The sequence below is a fragment of the Psammomys obesus genome, unplaced genomic scaffold (assembly GCF_907164565.1).
Source record: "Psammomys obesus unplaced genomic scaffold, mPsaObe1.curated_primary_1811, whole genome shotgun sequence".
Classification (NCBI taxonomy): Eukaryota; Metazoa; Chordata; class Mammalia; order Rodentia; family Muridae; genus Psammomys; species Psammomys obesus.
Window position 1 is genome coordinate 13,987,222 of NW_026592548.1, and position 18,600 is coordinate 14,005,821.

Sequence of the window (18,600 nt, forward strand, 5' to 3'; positions counted from 1 at the left end):
AAATCATGATGATGACAAATAATGACAACGTTATTCTAGACTATGAATCCTTATAAATCAAATAGTATAGGATGTAATTTAAAAGGGACTAAGTAAGTGATAGTCCTATTATTAAAATTTAAAAAAATAGTGAAACAATATAAACATTTTTGTCGTTCCTTCTTTAACTTGCTTTGTCAGATATGATGGTGTTGCAACAAGAGAAGTAACTAGCACACTAATTTAGCCTATTCTAGGGATGTAGGACTTGAGGGTAAGAGAGTTGATGAGATTCCAAGATGGCAGCCACCAGAGCACACCATATCTAAGGGACACAGGATCTGAAACTCTGAAATTGGTGAGTGGGGGGCGGGGGCAGCTGAAACCAGAACATCGACGTTGAGGCTTCCCAGATGAGAGGGGACAACCCATGAGCTGAGACCATTAGGATCCAGGTCACCCACAGGTATCGCCAGGGAATGACAGTGGTGAATGTTCAACCTGCTTGCATGTCCCCTTGATGGGCCTCCCTCCACAGCGAAGGAGGCCCACGGGGCCCACTGCTCCAAGCACGGACGTCCCTGCTTGGTAACTGAGACAGCAGGGGCGGGCCTCCCAGTTTTGAAGCGGTGGGAGGCTGTATGGGACTCCCAGGTCTACGGGCAGCTGTACAGGCCTCCAGAACCTCCCAGTGGGCAGCTGTCCCAGTCTCCCAGGTCTGCAGCAGTAGCTGCGGGGTGGCAGCTGCCATAACAGGAGCCTCATGCTCCATGACTGAGAACAAAAGCGGCTATCCCAAGTAAGGGTTTCCCTGCCCAGCGGACAAAGAGTGGACACCACTGAGCTGACTGACCTTCTACCCTCTCATTTGCCCCTGCAGGCCCAAATCTGAGAGTAAAGAACAGGGGGATTCCCTGTGCTTTCTGATTAGGCTTGCTAGTGAGTGAGTGCACCTTCAAGTGAGTGTGTACAGAATCCAAGATCCAGGGTCCCTCTACTCTAGCAGCCAGACATCGGATCCCTCTCACCCACACACCCCCTGTGGGCAACACAGGGATTTTTGGGAGAACGTTCTCAACATTGAACTCCTGTTCCATGGGTCTACCAGTGGAGTCCAGGCAAACAATTCCTGGAGCCAAGACAGATCTGAATACCAAGAGGACAGTACTACAGGCCTCTAGGCCACTGAGGTATTCAGAGAACCTACGTATGCTCACTGTGCCCACAAACAGCACCAGCCCGCACCCCCTCCTGCTCTTAAGCCCCACACTCCAGGCATCTACACCCTCTAGTACCGTGTCTTTCAAAGCACACTTCCACACACATATCTGCGCTTAGTCACCGTACTTGTGTGCCTGCAACCTTCCTCCCTTAGCTACAGCTGAAACACCAACACACTTTCAAACCATTGGACCTCTCTCATCTTCCCTGAAGAACACTCCAGACACCATAAAAAGACCGACCCAGTCTGAAGTACAGACTACAGGAACAAACAGTGAAGGTTATGGATAAGCAGATGGCCAGAGGTCAGTGTAAGAATGCATCCAATAAAAATTAGGACATCATGGCTTCACCAGCAACCCCCCAAATCAATGGATATTTTAATTCATCAGAAACACAGGAAAATGAATTTAAATCTATGCTTATCCAGTTATTAGAGGCACAAAAAGAGGAAATGAACAAAGCTCTCAAAGATATACAGGCAAATACAGCCAAACAAATAGAGGCACAAGTAGAGGCACAATTAGTGGCATATAGAGAGGAAACGAACAAAAGAATAGAGGACATCATGGAAAGACAGGAGTACAAATTCAAACAGATAAAGGAAATGGTGCAAGACATGAAAACAGAATTAGAATCAATAAAGAAAACACAAACAGAGAAAACCCTGGAGCTGGAGAACTTAGAGAAAAGATCAGGAACCACAAAGGTAAGCACCACAAGTAGAATACAAGAGATGGAAGAGAGAATCTCAGGCGCTGAAGATACAATTGCAGAAATGGATACATCTCTCAAAGAAAATGTAAAATCAGAAAGTTTCCAAACACAAAACATCCAAGAAATCAAGGATTCCATGAAAAGACAAAATCTAAGAATAATAGAAATAGATGAAAAATAAGATTCCAGGCTCCAAGGTCCAGAAAATATTTTCAAGAAAATCATAGAAGAAAAATTTCCAACTTAAAGAGATGTCCATAAACATATAAGAGGCTATAGAACACCAAATAGACTAGACCATAAAAGAAACTCCTCTTGTCATATTATAGTCAAAACACTGAATCTACAGAACAAAGAAAAGACACTAAAAGCAGCAAAGGAAAAGGCCAAGCAACATATAAGGGTAGGCCTGTCAGAATCACACTAGACTTCTCAACAGAAACAAAGCCAGAAGGGCCTGGGCAGATGTCATGCAGACTCTAAGGGATCACAGATACCAACCCACACTACTATACTAAGCAATGCTTTCAATCAACATAGATGGAGAAAAAAAATATTCCATGACAAAACTAAACTTAAACAGTATCTACACAGCAATCCAACCCTACAGAGGATACTTAGAAGGAAAACTCCAATCCAACAAAAACAACTACACCTAAGAAAACACAGGATATAGATAACTTCACAACAAAAAAATTAAAAGAAAAACACAGTAGCACCAAACAACTCCACAATAAAAGGAACTAACATTCATTGGTCACTATTATCTATCAACATCAAGGACTCAACTCTCCAATAAAAAGATACAGACTAACAGAATGGGTGCAGAAACAGGATCCAACATTCTGCTGCATCCAAGAAATGCAGCTCTGCAACAAAAATAAATACTACCTCAGAGTAAAGGGCTGGAAAAACGTTTTTCAAGCAAATGGACCCAGAAAACCAGCTCAAGTAGCTGTCCTAATATCTAATAAAATAGACTTTCAACCAAAATCAAAAAAGATGAGGAGGGGCACTTCATTCTCATCAAAGGAAAATCCACCAGATGGACATAACAATGCTGAACATCTATGCCCCAAATACAAAAGCACCTACATTTGTAAAGGAAACATTATTAAAGCTTAAGTCACACATCAATTTCAACACTTTAATAGTGGGAGACTTTAACACTCCACTCTCACTAAGGGACAGATCATCTAGAAAGAAGCTAAATAGGGAAATAATGACACTTACAGAGGTCTGAATTAAAATGGACCTAATAGACATCTACAGAACTTCTCACCCAAACTCAAAAGAGTATACCTTTTTTTCAGCACCTCATGGAACCTCAAAAATTGGCCATATAGTTGGTCACAAAGCAAGCCTCAACAGATACAAGAAGATTGAAATAATCCCTTGTATCCTATCAGATCATCATGACCTAAAACTAGACCTCAACAACAACGGAAATAACAAAAACCCTACATACACATGGAAATTAACAACTCTCTACTCAATGACAGCTTGGTCAGGGAAGAAATGAAAAAAGATATTAGAGACTTCCTAAAATTCAACGAAAATGAAGGCACAATGTACCGAAACTTATGTGACACAATGAAAGCAGTGCTAAGAGGAAAGTTCATAGCACTAAGTGCCTTCAGAAAGAAGTTGGAGACATCTCATACAAGCAACTTAACAGCACACCTCAAAGTCTTAAGAAGAAGAAGAAGAAGAAGAAGAAGAAGAAGAAGAAGAAGAAGAAGAAGAAGAAGAAGAAGACGACACACCCAAGAGGAGTAGATTATTGGAAATAATCAAACTCAAAGCTGAAATCAATGAATTAGAAACAAAGAAAACAATTCAAAGAATCGATGAGACCAAGAGCTGGTTCTTTGACAAAATCAACAAGATAGACAAACCCTTAGCCAAACTAACTAAAAGGCAGAGAGAAACCATCCAAATCAGCAAAATCAGAAACAAAAAGGGGGACATAACAACAGACACTGAGGAAATCCAATCATTAGGTCTTACTACAAAGGCTTATATGCCACAAAATTTGAAAATATAAATGAAATGGACAATTTTTGATAGATTTCATTTACCAAAATTAAACCAAGATCAGGAAAATATATTGAATAGTCCTATATCCCCCAAGGAAATAGAAGTGGTCATCAAAAGTCTCCCTTTCAAACAAAGCCTAGAGCCAGATGTTTCAGTGCAGAACTCTACCCGACCTTCAAAGAAGAGCTAACTCCAATTCTCATCAAACTATTTCACAAAATAGAAAGAGAAGGAACATTACCAAACTCATTCTATGAAGCCACAGTCACCCTGATACCTAAACCAGACAAAGATCCAACAAAAAAGAGAATTTCAAACCTATCTCTCTTATGAACATAGATGCAAAAATACTTGAAAACTGAATCCAAGAACATACAAAAGATATCATCCATTATGACCAAGTAGGTTTCATCCCAGGCATGCAGAGGTGATTCAATACATGGAAATCCATCAATGTAATCCACCATATACACAAACTGAAGGAAAAAAAAGCACACACACACATGATCATCTCCTTAGATGCTGAAAAAACATTTGACAAAATCCAACACCCATTCATGTTTAAAGTCTTGGAGAGACTGACAGGAACTCAGTGGCTGGCTCTTTTATCACCTCCCCCTGAGGGAGGAGCAGCCTTGCTAGGCCAGGGCCCAGGGGTCTTTTCAGAGACTGATACTCCAATCAAGGACCATGCATGGAGATAATCTAGAACCCCTGCACAGATGTAGCCCATATCAGCTCAGTCTCCAAGTGGGTTCCCTAGTAAGGTGAACAGGGACTGTCTCTGATGTGAACTCAGTGGTTGGATCTTTGATCACCTCCCCCTGGGGGGGGGGGGGGCGCAGCCTTACCAGGCCACAGAGGAAGACAGCTCAGCCAGTCCTGATGAGACTTGATAGGCTAGGCTAGGGTCAGATGGAAGGAGAGGAGGACCTCCCCTATCAGAGGACTTGGGGAGGGGCATGGGAGGAGATGAGGGAGGGAACGAGGGAGGGGGCTACATCTGGGATACGAATTGAATAAAATGTAATTAATATAAAAAAAAGTAAAATTAAAATTTAAAAAAAAAGAAAAAAAAGAGAGTCGATGGACTAAAAGTACGAAGCACATGTTGCGGCTAAGGACTGAGCACTCTCTTCCCCTGTCTGCAGCACTTCGGCTCTGGGTCCGGCCTACTCGTCCACACATTTCCCTTCTCTGTTCATCGGTTCCTACTACTTCAGGGGTCCACGGCGCCAGATAGGACTCTTGGATCTGTACCCTATTTAAATATTTATTGTTTTTAGTTTTGTGCAGTTGAGTGGATTGGCTGCACAGGTGCGTGTGCACTTGGGCCTCCTGCGGATGCCAGAAGGGGGCAGGTTGGAAGGACTGGAGTTACAGACAGCTGTGATCCACCACGTTGAGTGACCCAGATCCGGGTCCTCCGCAAGAGCAGCCACTGTTCGTATCCACTGAGCCTTCTCTCTGGCTTAAAATTTGTACTTTGAAGTTTTACCTGGTAACATATTTGGTCTTCTAGGTGATATTAAGTTTTGTTTTGGTTTGGTTTTTTAATTCCAGCTTCTTAAACTCTGGTTATGACTCCGTAGAGTCACATAGCTAAATGGAGATGGCCGTGAAAACTTAGCAACAGTAAGAAGTTTATGAAATTGAAGCAACAAAAATTACTCCAGAATCAAAACCACAATAAAGGTAGGGTGCTTCCTGTTGTGCTTGTTTGTGTCACATGATGCAGTGTCCCTGCAGCCATGGCTCTAAACACACACCAGTCTCACTTCCTGCTGCGCACAGCCTCAGCACCACGTGACGCCAGTGGACCCAGCCTGAAACAACGTGGATACAAGACCATTCTATGTTATTAATTATGGCGAGTTTACTGCACAGAAAAATTTCTCTGCTGTTACAGAAACATAAGAGCTAAATTTTACAAAACAAGATGATATTTTTTACCATCATCCCTCAGCAAGTAAATATCAAAAGAGTAGATCTTGGGATTATAATGTGTTAGAGTATTGTTTATTTTAAAAACTGCTGTTTAAGTTGCTGGCTTGAATTCCATTAAAAAGATGTTAAATGAATTTTGACCTGGGTTTTAGGACACAATTCCAAATATTTCTGAAATTGCCCTGAACATACTTCTGCTATACTAGCAGTATGTAGTAATATATTTATGTGAAATTTTGTTCTCAACTCTAGTGATTCCAAAAGAAAATATTGATCAACTCTGGAAAATACACAAGACGTTCCATTCTCCACAGGATCAACTACTAAAATAAGATTTAATTCTTTATGCAAAAATCACCATCCGTGTCATTACTATGCAAGTTTACTTCCATCTTTAGTAAATGATAAAATCATATGTACGCCAAATAATTATTTTAAGGTAAAAACTTTAATAATTTACTATCAGTGATAGATATGATATATATGTGACATATATGTATATACAATCTGGGGTCATGTCAAACATGTGATGCCACACAGTTGGTCATCTGTCTGCTCTTCCAAATGTAGGAAACAAAAAGCACACTGGAAGTATGGAAGCCAGATCTGCTTCTTTGCTTTTCATGAAGTGTTTTTATTCTATCAACAATTATAGAATGAGAAATCCATGTATAGTGCTCTTTTTAAATATGACCTTTTAAAGATCTTATCTTTTCTTCTGTTTATATTCAAAATGTCTCACATACATTACATAAGTACTTTACACTGGAGAAAAAATGATGATGGGTTTATTCATATTTTGTTATTTAAAATACAAATTACTATATTGTTTCCAAAAGTTATTTGGTTAGGTTTTTATTCTCTAAAAACAAGTGCTAACAATGTTTATACTTTTACAACAAAAAGATAAACTATATTAATCCATTTTGTTACAGCAAAATACATTAAGCAACTAGTTTCATTAAGAGAAAATTTTATTTAGTCCATTCAAATCACAACACTCCAAGATTGTGTTAATTCTCTTGCCATCTCAAAAATACAGGTACGTTTCCTATTTTGACACATTACAGGGGTCAGTCATGGTGGCGTTGCATCTGACCGGCCTAAGTGGAAATCTTGGCTGCTGTCCTTGGCTAGTTAAATGCATGCACCTCAGAGGGCAGGGAACTGACATCCAAACATCAGTGAAGTTTTGAGAATCACAGTGTTTTATACTCAAATTTTATTCGATGATGGTTAAGTCTCTATCATTGCATTTTGAAACTAGAAATCTTGGACATGTATATATTCAATATTTTTCCAAGTTTGTATTTTCTGCGTTTTCAAGTACATTAACTCAATATTTTTGCTAGCCAAGTTTTATATGTGCTTTAAGAGCCTTAGTCTTTACATGCCAAACTAACCTCCAAATCCTTCAAATGAATACTCCCATAAAATATCCCAATACCATTTAAAAGTCTTAGATACAGCATCAATATTCCTCACAACTGTAAATCAAATATGCAGTGGATCCTATACTGATGGGATTTTATTCACATGTAAGTCTGAATTTACACTTGTACATTTGGGGTTGGTTTTTTTTTTTTACCAACTGACACGTCTTTTTCTTTTCTATTCAGTTTGTAAGTGTTATTTAATTGAAATGACTTGCCGGAAAACATCATCAATGTTGCTTTGTGCAGGTGGTCATATCGTTCTCCAACTCTTTCAAAGCCAATGAGGAAAGGGGGCGGAAGATGTGGCACGTGGTTAACAGCACCTGCTGTGCAACTTTAGGACCCAAATTTGTATCCTCCTAGGCACTCAAATGAAAAAGCTGAGGGGAGGGAGGAGGAATAGAAGGACAGGAGCCTCACAAGGAGACCAACAAAGCTAAAAATTCTGAGCCAAGGGGGTCCTGTAGAGACTGATGCACCAACCAAGGACCCTGCATGGGGAGGACCTAGACCCCCTCCCCTACTCAGATGTAGTTGATTGACAGCTCAGTCTCCATGTGGGTTCTTGAGAAAGAGGTACAGGGGCTGCCTCTGTCATGAACTCCATTGCCTGCTCTTTGATCACTTGCCTCTGGTGATGTGGTCTTGTCAGGCCACAGAAGAAGAGGATCCAGGTAGTCCTGATGAGATTTGACAAGCTATGGGCAGATGGCAGAGGAGGAGAACTCCCCCTTTCAATGGACTAGGGGAAGGAGATAGGAGAAAAGAGAGAGGGAGGGTGTGACTGGGAGGAGTTGAGGGATGGGGCTACAGTCAGGATATATAATGAAAAAATTGTGAAAATAAATAAATAGAAAAATTAAAAAGCTGGGTATGGCTGCACATGTTCCTGTAACTCTGGAGCTTGGGGAGAAGGGCATAGACAGGAGAATTCATGGAGCTGGTTGTCAGCTTAGCAACAAGTTCAGTGACAGATTCTGTCTCAAGGGGATAAGGAGAGACATCCTCCTCCAGCTTCCTCATGCACCTAATACATGCACACATTCATGAACACATGAGCGTGCATGACACACACACACATGCACCATGTGAAACACATCTTTTTTTTTTTTTAAGACAAGAAATTAGCTATAAAAGAATAGTCATCCTATTTAGATTCAAGGTACCTCTCCAAGTTAGGGTTTCTATTGATGAAATGCTGTAACTAAAAGCAAACTGGGGAGAAAAGAGTTTATTTGGCTTATACTTCCACACTGTAGTCCATTACTGAAGGAAACCAGGACAGGAATTCAAACAGGACAGGAACCCGGAGGCGAGAGCTGACACAGCGGCCATACAAGAGTGCTGCTTACAGTTTGTTCCCCATGACTTAGTCAGCCTGCTTTCTTACAGAACCCTGGACCATCAGCCCAGAAATCTTCCCATCCACAGTGGGCTGGGCCCTCCTACAATGACCACTAATTAAGAAGATGCTCCACAGGCTTGCCTACAGCCCCATCTTATGGAGGCACCTTTTTCAATTGGACTCCTCACCTCTCAGATGACTCTAGCATGACTCAAGTGACATAAAATTAGCCAGCACAACTGACCTCTTGTCAACTTGACACACAACAGTTTTTAAGACATAACCTTGCCTTTTAAAAAATTATTTTTGTACTTGAGCATCTTTTGGATATATCATCTCTGAGATCTCTGATTAACAAATATCACAAATATAAAACATATTACAAACTAAAAATTTATCATCTTTACAATCCAAACACTTTAAATATTTAGTCTCTATGAAAACACAAAGTCTTTTTTAAAATCCAAAATCTTGATTCTCTTTCTGGTTGGACCAGGCCAGCAGGTTCCACAAGAGTCTGGCAGACTGATAGGGAGACAGAGAAAGAGAATGAGAGAGACAGAAGAGATCAGGGATACAAGGTCCGTACCTAAACATAATAAGGAGTATATACAGCTACCTGGTAGCCAACATCAAATTAAATGGAGAGAAACTCAAAGCAATTCCACTAAAATCAGGGACAAGACAAGGCTACCTGCTTTCTCCATACTTTTTTAATATAGTACTTGAAGTTCCAGCTAGAGCAATAAGACAACTAAAAGAGATCAAGGGATACAAAACAGGAAGGAAGAAGTCAAAGTATCATTATTTGCAGATAATATGATACTGTATGTAAGTGACCCAAAAATTCTACCAGAGAGCTCCTAAGGCTGATAAACAGCTTCAGCAAAGTGGCTAGATATAAGATTAATTTAAAAAAAATCAGTTTCCTTCATGTATGGAAATGACAAATAGGCTGAGAGAGAAATTATGGAAACTATACCCTTCACAATAACCACAAATAATATAAAGTACATTGGTGTATCTCTAACCAAGAAAGTGAAAGACCTGTATGACAAGAACTTCAAGTCTCTGAAGAAAGAAATTGAAGAATTTATCAGAAGATAGAAAGATCTCCCATGCTTGTGGATCAGTAGGATTAACATATTAAAAATGGCCATTTTACCAAAAGCAATCTATAGATTCAATGCAATGCTCATTAAATACCAACACAGAACAATCAATAAATGAGAGCTCATGAAACTGAAAAGCTTCTGTAAAACAAAGGACACTGTCATCAAAACAAAATGACTGCCTACAGATTGGGAAAGAATCTTCACCAACCCTTTATCTGACAGAAGGCTAATATTCAGTATATATAAAGAACTAAGGAAGCTGAAAAGCAGCAAACCAAGTAATCCAATTAAAAAATGGGGAACAGAGCTAAACAGAAAATTCTCGATAGAGGAATATCAAATGGCAGAGAAACACTTAAAGAAATGCTCAACCTCATTAGCCATCAGGGAAATGCAAATCAAAACGACCCTAAGATTTCAACTTACACCCATCAGAATGGCTAAGATCAAAAACTCAAGAGACAACACATGCTGGAGAAGTTGTGGAGAAAGAGGAACCTTCCTTCGATGCTGGTGGGAATGTAAACTTGTACAACCACTCTGGAAATCAATCTGGCGCTTTCTCAGACAACTAGGAATAGTGCTTCCTCAAGATCCAGCCATACCACTCCTAGGCATATATCCAAAAGAGGCTCAAGTACACAATAAGGACATTTGCTCAACCATGTTTGTAGCAGCTTTATTTGTAATAGCCAGAAGCTGGAAACAACCCAGATGTCCCTTAACTTAAGAATGGATACAGAAATTGTGGTACATCTACACAATGGAGTATTACTCTGCAATGAAAAATAAGAAATCATGAAATTTGCAGGTAAATGGTGGGACCTGGAAAGGATCATCCTGAGTGAGCTGTCCCAGAAGCAGAAAGACACACACAGTATATACTCACTCATATAGACATACAACATAGGATAAACCTACTAAAATATGTACATCTAAAGAAACTAATCAAGAGAGAGGTCCCTGACTAAAACACTCAATCCCCATCTGGAAAGGCAAAGAGGGTGGACATCAGAAGAAGAAAACAGGAAACAACCTAGGAACCTGCCACAGAGGGTTCTGAAAGGCTCTGCCCTGCAGACTATCAAAACAGACGCTGAGACTTATGGCCAACTGTTGGGCAGTATGCATGGAATCTTATGTAAGAAGTGGGAAATAGTAAGATCTGGAGAGGACAGGAACCCCACAAGGAGAGCAACAGAACCAGAAAATTTGAACACAGGGGTCTTCCCAGAGACTCATACTCTAACCAAGGACCATGCATAGAGATAACCTAGAACCCCTGCACAGATGTAGTCCATGGCAGTTTAGTGTCCAAGTGGGTTACATAGTAATGGGAAGAGGGACTGCCTCTGACATTATCTGATTGGCCTGCTCGTTGATCACCTCCCCCTGAGGGGGGAGCAGTCTTACCAGGCCACAGAAGATGACAATGCAGCCACTCCTGATGAGATCTGATAGACTAAGATCAGAAGGAAGGAGAGGAGGACCTTCCCTATCAGTGGACTTGGGGAGGGGCATGCGTGAAAAAGGGGTAGGGAGAGTAGGGTTGGGAGGGGAGGAGGGAGGGGCTTATGGGGGGATACAAAGTGAATAAAGTGTAATTAATAAAATAAAAAAAATAAAAAGTATAATAAAAAAATACCAACACAGTTCTTTACAGACCTTGAAAGAACAATTCTCAATTTCATATGAAAAAACAAAAAACACAGAATAGCTAAAACAATCCCATACAATAAAAGAACTTCTGGAGGTATCTCCATCCCTGACCCCAAGCTATACTGCAGAGCAATAGTAATAAAAACTGCATGGTACAGACATAGAAATAGACTGGTTGATCAATGGAATCGAATAGAAGACCCAGAAATAAACCCACATACCTATGGACACTTGATTTTTGACAAAGGAGCCAAAAATATACAATGGAAAAAAGACAGCATCTTTAACAAATGGTGCTGGTCTAACTGGATGTCTACATGTAGAAAATGCAAATGGATCCATATTTATCACCCTGACTAAAACTCAAGTCTAAGTGGGTGAAAGGCCTCAATATAACATGAGATACAAAATTGAATCATGTTTTTACCAGTATTAGTTGTGATGGATTCTGGAAAGGCAATATTTGAAAATGAATAGATCACTAAATAAATAAATCTAATCGAAATTGTATGTGTTCATAAGGAAGAAGCTAGGCTTTGAAAGGGAGCTGGCAGTCTCTGTCCTGAGCTTTTATCATGACTTTTTATCAACACTGGAGTTGTTTTTCACAGTCTGAAGTAGACACTCTGTAAAGTTCCTCCGCCACTTTGTGTCACCAAGAAGCAAATGCTGTGAAGGCAGGGAGCTTTCTCATGTTGTACATTGCGTACTGACTTGAATGGAATCATTCTCATGAAAGAAATGCACTAGGAGGGGTTGCTGGTTCTTTTAAGTCTATTTCCAACTTCACCATCTGCCTTGTTTTTCATTGTCCCCTGCAGGCTCCCTCTTCAAGGAGTCTTGGCATTTCTCTCTTCTGAGCACGCGTGTGCTTTGTTGCCTTTGTTGTGTGGGCCTGCTGTGTTCCACTTTTCTTCCCCATCTGTCTCTCACCATTTTTTAACCTTAGTAGAGACTGTTACTTGAAAAATGAAAGCATTGTCTCCATTCTAGAATCCGGGAAGCCTGAGAGCAAGATGCTAGTGTCTGGCTGCGACCTTCTGGATGTTAGAAAATGGCAGAATGCTTCACCTGCAAGGTCAGGAGACAGAATCAGTCACTCTCCACCCAAAAAGTCACTTATCTCAGAAAGGAAGCTTCATTCTCCTAATCTCGTCTAACTTCATCTGCTTCCCAAAAGCCCTCAACACCAAGCATCGTTGACAAAGGAAATTAGGGATTAAGTTTCTACTATATAATTTTTGAAGGACACATTCCAACCCCTGTGGTTAAATCCTCTGACCAATTGCCGTTTTCACCTCAGTGTTCAAGTACTACAAATGCTTCTTCACTTGGGGGATGCCTTCCCCAAACTGGAGTTAAATCCCTTTCAATGAGCCCAGTTATATACAAGCAAGTCAGTACATATCTGCAACACTTCGCAAGTAAAGGCCCCTGCCTTCAAAGAATGTCGCTCATTCTTCCCCTTTAGACTGACTCATTGGTATCATTATCCTTAGACACAAGAACTGACAGGGAATACGAGCGCAGAAAATGTTTGGTGTATGAATAAACAGGTGAACTCTATCACATGACACTTCAAACAAAATTGCCTGGAGACATAAGGAACAAAAGCTGGACAGGTTATGAAGAAAATATATCTATCATCTAGGTGGGAAATTTTAGTACACTTCTTTTAGTGTTTAGTAGATTAAATAGCCAAAGTGGGGCACAGATAGAATACTTGGACAACATGGCCAGCAGACCTAAGGGCATGTAGGAAATATAAAGTACTGCAGAACACATTCTTTTCATGTACATTTGAGACATGTGCAAAATTTATTCAAAATTTGTCACAAAGCACACTGGAAAAAATCAAAGCAGAAATTATATGAAGGATAGTTTTGATGATAATATAATGATAACAAAGTAGTGAAGTATAACTGGGGAAATGGCTCAGCGGTTAAGCACACACAGTGGTTAAGCACAGACTGCATATCTGACTTTGGTTCCCAGGTCTCATAGTGGATGGCTCACAACTGCCCGGAACTCCAGCTGTGGGGAACACGGTCCACACCTCTGGCCTCCATGGGCTCCAATACTTGTGCACAGACACACACATATACTCATAATAAAATTATAAAAGAATTTTTTAATGTATAACTGGAAATTCTTTTAATAGGTTTTATATAAAATGTAGAAACACATTAGAGTTAATTTTTTATAGAGAGCATAAAGTTGTAATGGAAGTTTTGGTTTCTTTGTAAACTCAGTTATGTTATGTGACTATTTTTGTTTTAATTCCAAGTGTGAGATTTTAGTTTGGGCTTTAGTTTGTCCACAGCTGAGAATCGCCTCTTGCGGGTCATGGTCTTTGCCAGCTGGTGATGGCCTGCCTTGTGCAGCACAGAGAGTGATATAGATAGGAGAGCCCTGAGAGAGAAAGTGTGGCATGAGGTGTTGGCTTGTGGTGTGTGGCAGTTTAGAGAGACCAGAAATGGATGGTGTGGCGGTGTGGAGCAGACAGAGAGAGAGAGAGAGACTTCCTGGTGCAGTGGCTTGAAGGAGACAACTTATTGTGACAAAGATTGGTATAGCCGCCCAAAGAATCCATCAACCCTAAACAGTCGGGAGGTTTAAGGAGGTCTGGGCCCTCTCTTCCCACTAATCCTCTCTCCTTACCTAGGGTTCAGGGGTTGGAAGGGAGACGTAAGCCTATGTATTGAATATATTTGATGTTATTATAAGATTTACTTAAAATATCTGAATTTCTATTTGTTCATTGCTAAAATACAGGAATACAGTTAAGTTTAAAATGAATATGCGGTAATTCTTCAGCATGTGTGTGTGTGTGTGGTATGTGCACATGTTCATTTGTGTGTGTGTCAATGTGTTCATACCTGGATGGATGTCAGAAGCTGAGGCTCAGCATCTTCCTCAATTTCTTGCCAACAGTTTTTGAGACAAGTTCTTTAAGTGAACTTAGAGCTTACTGCTTCAGTTAGGCTAGCTGGCAGATGAGCTTTGGGGATATGTTGATCTCTGAGTCACAGCACTGGGGCTTCAAATGTGCACTGTTTGAGGTGGGTGCTAAGAAACCCACTCAGCCTCTCGCGCTTCTGGGGGAAGCACTTGACTGAGTCATCTCCTCACTGCCTCTAGAAGCTTTTGAAGATACAGAGATATGTTCGCAATTTTGAACATGGTCTATCTTTTATTTGGGTGTGTATTTGGGTATGTGTGCATGCACACACTTTCTTTGGAGGTACAAAGAACATTAATTGAAGAAAATACTATCTTTTCAATAGAGTGGTGGAAAAAACTGCCTATCCCTAAACAGAGGAATAAAAGTAGACACTTGTCTCTCACCAGGTACAAAACTCAACTCCAAGTGGATTAAATACTTAAAGGTAAGGTTTGACAACTTGAAATGCCTACAAGAAAACAGAGAAAGAAATGTTTTAGGACATTGAGATTGATACGGATTCTGGGCTGGATGATACAAACTCAAAGCACTAGAAACAAAAAGACGAGTAAACAAATGAGATAACATCAAACCATAAAATTCTCTGCCAAAGGAAAAATCAACACTGAGAAGAGACAACCTACAGAATGGGAGGCAATATTTTTCAAACTATACATTTAAATAGGTAGTATATAAATGAACTCAATATTTATATATAAGAGAAACTCAATATAGAGCATAAAATAAATTCAAAAATTCAACCACAAATCAAATAACCTGATTAAACCATGAACAAATTAAATTTCTCTAAAAATACAAATGGCCAACAGGTATATCAAGAAATGACTAAGTAACTTACAAATGGCCAACAGGTATATCAAGAAATGACTAAGCAAATCAAAGAGAAGTATCATCTCCTTCAGAGATGGAAGTTTATTATTAAAACCACCAAAGTTACCTGGTGGTGAGGATGTGGATGAAAGGGAACTCATATGCTGCTGGTGAGAACACCTGTTAGTGCTGTCACTGTGTAAAAGAGCATGGGATGTCATTAAAATTCAGAACAGAACTATCATGTGATCCAGTAATTCTACTACTGGCTACACATCCAAATAAAATTACATCAGTATGCTAATTACATCTGCACTCCATTTCCTGCAATGCTTACTATTCACAGCAGTCGAGTGGAAACCCCTTAATTGTCCATCAGCAGATGGGAGGATAAAGATGGTGCATATACACAGTGCAATATTATTTAGTCACAAAAGGGAGTGAAGTCTTTTCACATGTGGCATGTGTGGTGGGTGGTGATAACTGTCGGATTCACAGAATCACTGGGGAAGGAAAACAGAGTTCCATGAGACCTCCTTTGCATTGGGCTGGCCATGAGCTCTTACATCAGGTTCCTTTCATGACTCTTTTTTTTTTTTCTGTTTTATAGGACTCCATTCATAGTTGCCCTTGTTCATGATTTACAACCAAAGCTATCCTGTGTGCTTTTCATATTTAACTTATATAACTTCATATCTATAGCCAATGGAAATTAATGTATATGGAAATCACGGAGAGTAGAATGGTATCTTGTACCTAGATTTTTCTGTTGACAAAGCTTCAACTCTTTCTACCTTCTTATACCATACTCTGTTGTAGGCATATGGCTACACAATATGGCTATTGTGTAATTCAAATGCTTATTTCTGTTCCCCCCATATATGGTTGCAATCCTTGTTCTGAGAATCTCCTGTCTCAAAGTTTTGTAAACATTGCTCTCCAGTTGTACTCTGATATGCCATTAAAGCAGCTCACAGCAACTTGCTGAGCAGGGGAGAGAATAAGGTTGGAGTTTCTGCCAGCCAGGGGAGGAGAAGTTAGAAGAGGAGTAGGGGGATTCAGGCACTGGAGAGGTCCAAGAGACATCAGGAGAAGGAGCTGGAGCAGGAAAGCTACAAAGTGCTTTCTCTGTGATGTACGCTGGGAGGAAGCCAAATTAGCTTAGGGGGTTAAGGATAGAGTAATAACTGCTCAGTTCTTATGCCATGAAACTTGTTAAAATAATATAATGGAGTCTCAAATTTTTTGTGTGTGAAAGCTGAGTTAAAAGAGAAACTGAGAAGTTAACACAATTTTATAAAGATAACCATAACACTATGAATTATTACTATTAATAATATGACTATGATTCTAACTTAATAGAGTTGGCCAGTCTTCCCAACTTTGGTGAAAGGCTCCAAATAGAAAAACTAAGGATTCGTGAAAGGTCTTATGTTAAGTATGCTGATTTTGCAGATCAGCAAAGGATTTGCAAATTTAGGTGTTGTCTTTGTCTCAACAATATTAGTCAAAAAATACGCAACCCAACACTCATACCAAAGACTTATTCGTACTTTTACCAGATACTCTAGTGAAATCAGAACATCCAGACCAAACATAAATCTTTTCTGAGCATGTTACATATGGGAAATGACAAGTATATTGGTTTTTCATCTCCCTCTGGTTTTTCTTTTTTTACCAGCATTCTGAGTTTGTGTTCTAGCCCCTCTGCAAAAAAACAAAAACAAAAACAACCCCCCAAAAACGAACAACAACAAAAAAACAAAAACAGCCCATAATTCCACTTAGACTTTAACCACTGCTTTCTTTTTTTCTTTGAACAAGTTACTTAATCACAACCAGATATGCTAACTTCCTTTCTTATAAAAGATGAATAATAAACCTTAGGTAATAAATTGATCTTGAACAATGGTAGTCTAATTCTGCCTAACAAAAACCTTTATAGTGTACTAGAATTATTTGAGAAATTTTCACGTTTCTAATTTATTATAAAATAACTTCTTCATTTTCAAGCATCATTATGCCTTTTACTTAATACTAAATTTTGTTTAGAACATAACTACACAATAATGAAAGATTATATGAACTGAGTATTTATAATAACTACAATCCTATGATGGCAAAATAAGTTCCTGTTTATATTTATGTGATATAAAAATGTTATGAAAGCAAAATATCTGGGCCATACGAAAGTGATTAATTTGTTTATCTGGCCTGGTAGAAGAAATAACAAGAGCTTTTATTCCTGTACATCATTTTGGAGGATGCTTTACTTCAAAAATTTTTCGAAAGCAAGTAAATGATATAAGAAGTTGGTATTATAAGTAAAAACTAGAATATACATATGCATTTACTTTTTTTTTTTTTTTTTCAGTTTTCTCGACCCTGAGTTAATGGGACCTGGGGGAAGAATACAACTGAGCCTCACGGTTTCTAAGCTCAGTTTTTTATCTGTAAAACGGGGACAATAAAATCTAAGATTAATTAGAATTGAGGTCATGGTTTCTTTGTATAATGATGAAGTACAAGGTATTGTTATGGCACTTAGCACTTGAACAACCTTGGATGAGTTATTTAATCCTTTTCAACATCTGTATATTTGAAGAAAAATGCAAGCAATATGTATTGCATTATATATGTACTTTGAATGTAAGCTGTTTTCTTTGGTAGGTATTGTGATGATTAGATAAAAATGACAAAAATGTTTTTAAAAAAATTTAAGAAGCAAGAAAAACAATTTCCAAAGCAGTTTCCACTGCTTTTCCCTACCACACAGCACTGCATGCTCAATGCTACTAGAATATATTACAGAAGGACACAGACTTTCTCTGTACAACCTGTGGCTTCCTACTGTGGCAGCCTATAGAGAAATGAAATATAGGTTAACCCATGCTTGCTTATGGTGTAGCAAAGTGATTGGTGCACAAAGACAGCAAATACTGAATTCTTCAATCATTCAAGAATAGCTGGAGAGCTGAGGACTTTCACCATTTATAGAATTCAGAAAAAGTTCGAATTCTGACATAGTCTTTTTTTTAATTTTATTTTTTTATCAGTTACGTTTTATTAACTCTGTATCCCAGCTGTATCCCGCTCCCTCATTCCCTCCCAATCCCACCCTCCCTCATCTCCACCGTGCCCCTTTCCAAGTCCATTGATGGGGGGGAGACCTCCTCCCCATTCATCTGATCCTGTTTTATCAGGTATCTTCAGGACTGGCTGCAAAGCCCTCCTCTGTGGCCTAACAGGACTGCTCCTCCCTTGGGGGGTGGGCAGGTCAAAGAGCCAGTCATTGAGTTCCTGTTAGAAATAGTCCTTGTTCCCCTCACTATGGGAAACCAATTGGTTACTGAGCTACCACAGGCT